The following is a 6,199-nucleotide window of genomic DNA, read 5'->3' as shown; positions in this document are numbered from 1 at the left end:
TGGGGGCTGTAAAGATGGCCAAGATGCTGGCCCTTCCCTGGGTAGGAGAGCCACCCACCCACCTTTCCCCAGGGCCACTGCCCGGGCTCTCCCCTGGCTGGCAGCCTCCTCCCAGGTATGAGTGGGCTGGGTCGTCCTCTCTCCCAAGAGGGTGGCCGAAGCCGGGGACTTGCAGATGTGGTGCTGCAGTTCCCCTGGGGTCCCTGAGGGAAGCCAGGGGCTCTGTGGGCTCTATGGCAGGGAGCCCTGGGCTTGGACTCCATGCCGTCCTGCACAGCCATCTGAGGGGCAGGAAGGCCTGACCAGGCTGGCGATAGGGAGAAGCCTGGACTTGGGGGTGGTGGTGACAGCTGCTGTCACCTCTTCATTTCAGATGGGGGCTGAGCTCAGCGGGCAAGGGCTAGGGAGCGGGCACGCTAGAACTGAGCCCAACTCTGTGGGACCAGGAGCTGGGCTCATCCTCCTGTGACCCTGGCTCTTGGTGAGGAGACACCCTGAACTGGGCAGGATGGCAGCCATGACAGGCACGGGGAGGTGGAGGTCTCCAGGCTCACCTGCTCCTTTGCACATAGGGGCCTCTGGCCTGTGGACCGGGTGCCCTTCTATGGCTCAGCCCCACCACCCGCCAACCCCCTTTCCCCAGGATGAGGAAGCCACACTGCCCCTTTTTCAGGGTGATAATTTCCATAGTCTAGTTTTCCCCTGCAAGACCCAGATAGAGGCTGCGGCTTCAGCAACAGGGCTCGCCAAAGCTCACTTCCGTCATGAGCTGTGTCTCATGAGGACTTTCATAAACCTCTCTCTCTCCCTAGGGCTCAAGGTTAGGGGAGCAGGACAGAGTGGGGGGCAGCTTCTTACAGGAAGGAGCCCTGGCTGGGAGGCCTTGGAGGATTCTTGTGTGATGGGATGGGGAGGGGCATACTGGGGGTCTCTGAGGCCCCTCGTAGATGCTGAATGCTCTGACCTCCCCAGGGCTCAGCCCTACCCCGCTCTGCCAGACCATGGGGCCAGGGTCTCCCTCTGGCAAGTGGTCCCAGGCCTTCTGCCCACCACGCTGGCCAGGGGCCTCATCGCAGTTTATTCCTAAAACCAGAGTCTGCTCCTCACTGGCCCTAAAGCCTCTAGCTCCAGTGCCCTTCCCATGTCCCATTATCCCTTCAGCCTATGCACAGGCTTTCTGTATGTGGTGGGGTCCCTGCCCCTCACAGAGGGTCACCAATGAAGGCTGCTTATGTAAGAGGAGGGCTGCATCCACAGCTTTCAAAGGACAGAAGTTGAAACAAAACCGCTTTATTGCAGCTCGACAATTAAGTAAATTAACAGCCTTTCTGTTTATGGAACTCAATCAAAGTGTTCAATTGATTGAGTCATCCTCTCCGTCTCGTCTGCAGGGGCCATCAGCGTGCCGTGGGCTCCTCTTTCATCTGTATTCATGTTCTATGCCTGGAGGGATTCCTGGAGTCAGAATTAAGAGATGGGGGCAGCCCAGAGGAGGCTGAGTCGGGGTCTCTGCGCTGCTGTTTTGGGATAGGCATGTGCCCCCTTACTTTCAAGCCTTCCTTGGAAGCTGATTGACAGTGAGGCTGTGGCTTTCCCCAGCTGCGCTTGGGGACCCTCCATGGGGCACTCAGGCCAGCCCTGCAGGTGCCTGGGAGCTAGTGGGTGCACAGAAAGGGGAGGGAGGCAGTGTGGGACGGGAGAGGCCTGATGGAGGGGATGCTCCCGGCATGAGCCTCGCGTTGCCATCGGTGTAGTGAGAAACCAGGAAAAGCCTGGGTGCCCCTGTGCTCACGGGGTGGTGGGCAGATGCCCCCTTGCTTGTGACTGCAGAGGGAGCCCCTGACTTTCTGAGCATGTGGGTGCATGTCCATTTCCACGAGGGGCTCCTTCTGCAGTCTCTGTGTGTGTGCTGCTCATGTGCTCGCGTGAGGGTGCGTACATGAGGACATGCACTGCATATATGCACACGTGTGTCCCAGGAGCTGGAGGGACAGAGCCTCCCCTGCCCAGCCAGTCCTCCTGGCCAGGGGCCTGCAGCCACCTGCCTCAGTCTTCCCCAGGAACCACCCAGGGCCATTTTCCTCCAGAGCCTAGAGGTGACACAGGCTCCCGCTCTGTGGAAAGGAAGCTTGAACCCTGGGGGCTCCTTTCTGTGTCCTGGTTGAGTAGTAAGAGCAAATCTCGGAAGCCCAGAGATTCCCCTTAGACGAGGCCCAGCCTGGGAGACCCTCGTCCTTGATCTCTGCTTGGCCCGGGCCCTTCCACAGTGGGTGCTCTGTAGATACTCCCAGATGCGATGCCAAGAGACCTGCCCTGGCTGCTTCACCTGCCTCGGCCATCCGGCCCTGGGCTGGGCCCCCCGCTGTTCTGCGGCTGCCATGCCGTCCAGGCCCGGTCCACAGCCCTCGGCGCCTCCTTCCGCAAGCGGCAACGCTGACCCCCTTCGCCTTGGGCTGTGATCAAGCGCTTCCGGCGCTTTCTTACTGACTGAATTTTTTTGCTGACGTTAAATGGTGCAGAGGACTGGCAGGCCTGGCTTCCCGGTTTATAAACGGGATCCAAATGTCACTGTGATTTCTTTAAACCCTTTAAGAAGGATGGCTGTGTCACCCAGATCGAGTTTGTAAACCTCCTCCAGCTGCTGTGGGTCTGTCGGGGCCGAGTGGCCCCCGCTGCCCTCCCGTTCCTCCTCGAGTGCTGGCCCTCCCTCCCCAGGGCCACCGTGAGCGCCGGGCTGAGCCAGGGTTGGAGACGTAGACATACATTTATAGGCCATTTCAGTCTGGAAAACCAGGCAGTACTAAGTGGAAGGAGCCTGTCTGTCCGTCCACCCCCCCATCCCATCCCATCTCTCCATCCATGCAGCCAACCCCATCTGTCCATTTACCCATCCTCCATCCATCCGCCTGTCCATCTGTCCACCCATCCGCCTGTCTGTCCATCCATGCATCCGCCTGTCTGTCCATCCACCCATCTGCCTGTACCTGTCCACCCACCCATCCACTTGCCCATCCATCCACCATCTGCCTGTCCATCCGTCCACCACCCGCCTGTCCATCCATCCATCACCCGCCTGTCCATCCGTCCACCCACCCGCCTGTCCATCCATCCACCACACGCCTGTCCATCCGTCCACCACACGCCTGTCCATCCGTCCACCCACCCGCCTGTCCATCCGTCCACCACACGCCTGTCCATCCGTCCACCACATGCCTGTCCATCCGTCCACCCACCCGCCTGTCCATCCGTCCACCCACACGCCTGTCCATCCGTCCACCACACGCCTGTCCATCCGTCCACCCACCCGCCTGTCCATCCGTCCACCACACGCCTGTCCATCCGTCCACCACACGCCTGTCCATCCATCCATCACCCGCCTGTCCATCCGTCCACCCACCCGCCTGTCCATCCGTCCACCCACCCGCCTGTCCATCCGTCCACCCACCCGCCTGTCCATCCGTCCACCCACCCGCCTGTCCATCCGTCCACCACCCGCCTGTCCATCCGTCCACCCACCCGCCTGTCCATCCGTCCACCCACACGCCTGTCCATCTGGCGCCCTGGCCCTCGCTGACGGGCCTGCTGTGACTGCTCCCTCCTGGCCCTCCCGGACCAGGTGTCTCCACTCCCCAGGAAGTGCGGGCCAGGCCTCTCCCTGGTGACGTCAGCACCAGTGTTCAGAGGGTGCTCCTTGATGGCCTCCCGCTGACTTCACACTCGCCTTAGAGGCGGAGGACAGGAGCCCCGAGAAGGGGAGCAGGTTGGCGGGGCTGCAGGTCCGAATGACCCTCGGAGGAGGCCAGCCGAGACACCAGCTCCTTCCCGACTGTGCAGGGCCCTCCTGTCCTGCCATCTGGATGCGGACTCTGCTCCCGGGGCCCAGGCCGTGCAGGGCTCCTGCACCCTGCTTCAGGCGGCCTGTGATGGGGGTCTGCTCTCCTCGGTCCGCAGGAGGCTGAGGCCTGGAGGGGCAGATCCCACGCTGGCTCTCCTGGGCACCCACTGCGGAGGTGGGCAGTTCAGCCTCCTAACTCACACTCACGGTCTGCTCAGTGCCTCCAAACAGCGCGAGGGCCACCGCAAGACAGCCCCAGAAAGTCTCCGAGGTGAAGAGGCTGTGGGGCCTCGGGGTGGGTTCAGAGTCCTTCATCACAGAGCTGCTGCCCAGGGCCTCGGCCACATGGCCACTGGGGTCACGGCCACCGCGGGCCCTTCCTGTGAGGCTGTTCACCTCCCCGGACAGAGCCTGGATGTTTCTGGAGTCACCGTTCTCTCCCGGCACCCCTTGGTCCACCCGGCTCAGCAGGCCCACGTGTTTCCAGGGCTGTCAGCCAAGGTGGGCTCTGGGCTCACACCAACTCTACTCCAGGAATTAGGCGTCCTTGGCCCCCCGGTCCCAGTGGGAAATGAGAGCTATGGGATGGCCGTGGCAGTGTGGGCAGACACAGCCAGCTCCAGGGGCACAGGGGCGGACGCTGGCGGTGAAGGCCTCCTGGGGTGAGTGGCTTCTCCAGGTTAGGGCTTGGCCGGCTGGGCCCCCACAGTCCCCGGCTGTGCCCTGGAAGCGGGGGGATGAGGGAGGACAGCGGGGGGATGAGGGAGGACGGGGGGATGAGGGAGGACAGCAGGAATCAACTCGAGGCGATGCAGAAACAACCCCCTTGGAAAAGGGCACAGCCGAGTCAGGAGAAACCGAGCCTGGTGGGCCTCGCAGCCTGGCAGGGGCTTGCGCCAGTTTGACTGGGTAGCAGTGGTGCTTTACCATGTCTGCCAAAGGCTTTACTTTATTTGTTGAGATTCGTAACAGCTTTGCCAGGGGATGATGAGAGGGGCGGGTTTGCTCTCGAAGCTGCAGGGGACTCAGGCGGGTGGAGCAGAAAACGGGGAGCGTCAATCACACTCAGGGCGGGGGTCCTCGCCCGGGCCCTCTTCTGTGCCCCTAGTTTCCCACAGAAAAATACCTTCCACCAAGGCTTTGGAGGCGCTGCTGTGCCCACCAAGAGCCTCCAGGGCTCAGGCCAGGCAGGAAGGCTCCTGCCCGTAGTCCCAGCCCTTTGGGAGGCTGGGGTGGACAGATCACTTGAGCCCAGGAGGTCAAGACCAGCCTGGGCAACATAATAAGACTCCATCTCTACAAAATAAATTTAAAAATTAGCCAGGCGTGGCCACTCACACCTGTAGTCCCAGCGACACCACAGGGAGGCTGAGGCGGGAGGATCACTTGGGCCCAGGAGGTCAAGGCGGTGAGCCTTGATCCGGTGCACTGCAGCCTGGGCGTCAGAGGGGGACTCTCTCAAAAACGGCCCCACAAAATAAACAGCCTCCAGGGCTGCTCACTGTCTCCCTCCAGCTCACAGCGACTGCCCACGAGGGCACATGGGGAAAGGGGGGCCTGGGGAGGCTCTCCCCCTCCTGTTGCCCCCACACCTGGAAAGGGCCCCCCAAGGTGCCCGGCCCAGAGCGTCCTCCCACCACTGCCGGCACATCAGAGGCTCCTTGCTGACGCACAGCCCCAAGCACAAAACTCTCCTTCCACTGACGAGGGCCCAGGTACCTGGGAGGTGAGTCAGCCCCGGGTGCTGAGTAAGTGGCCTGCGTCACGCCTTGCTAGCTGCTGCCACCTGCAGAGGAGCCTCTGTGGGAGGACAGGGAGGGAACAAGCCCAGCCCCTCCCTGGCTGGGGGAGTTGTGCTTGGCCTGGGCCCTGGCGATCGGGGAATCTGGTGTGTGTGTGTGGGGTGCCCCACGGGCCTCAGACAGGAGCTGGGGCCCAGAGCCAGGGGAGTGATGACAAGGCTCTGAGGCTCTGCTCTGGGCTGGGTGCTGGGCCACGGGTCCCCAGTCTTCCTGCAGCCTCCTTCGCCTCCACACTGCCCCTCCCTGACTGGCGGGGCCCCTGGAGCACTGGCAGCCCCAGCACCTCCTCCCCATCAGTGCTCCCCACCACCCTACAGAGGGGCAGGTAGTTACCCCAGGAACAGAGAGGGATAGGGCCTTGCCCAAGGTCACACAGCACCCACTTCGAGGATGCTGAGTCTCTGCTGGGGACAGTCAGACTCCTCGTAGGGCATGATGACTTAACCTGTAATCCCAGCACTTTCGGAGGCCAAGGCAGGTGGATCACTTGAGGTCAGGAGTTCGAGACCAGCCTGGTCAACATGGTGAAACTCTGTCTCTACTGAAAATACAAAAATTAGCC

Source organism: Saimiri boliviensis, chromosome 15, assembly GCF_048565385.1.
Source record: "Saimiri boliviensis isolate mSaiBol1 chromosome 15, mSaiBol1.pri, whole genome shotgun sequence".
In the NCBI taxonomy this organism is placed as follows: Eukaryota; Metazoa; Chordata; class Mammalia; order Primates; family Cebidae; genus Saimiri; species Saimiri boliviensis.
Note: the sequence above shows the minus strand (reverse complement) of the source record.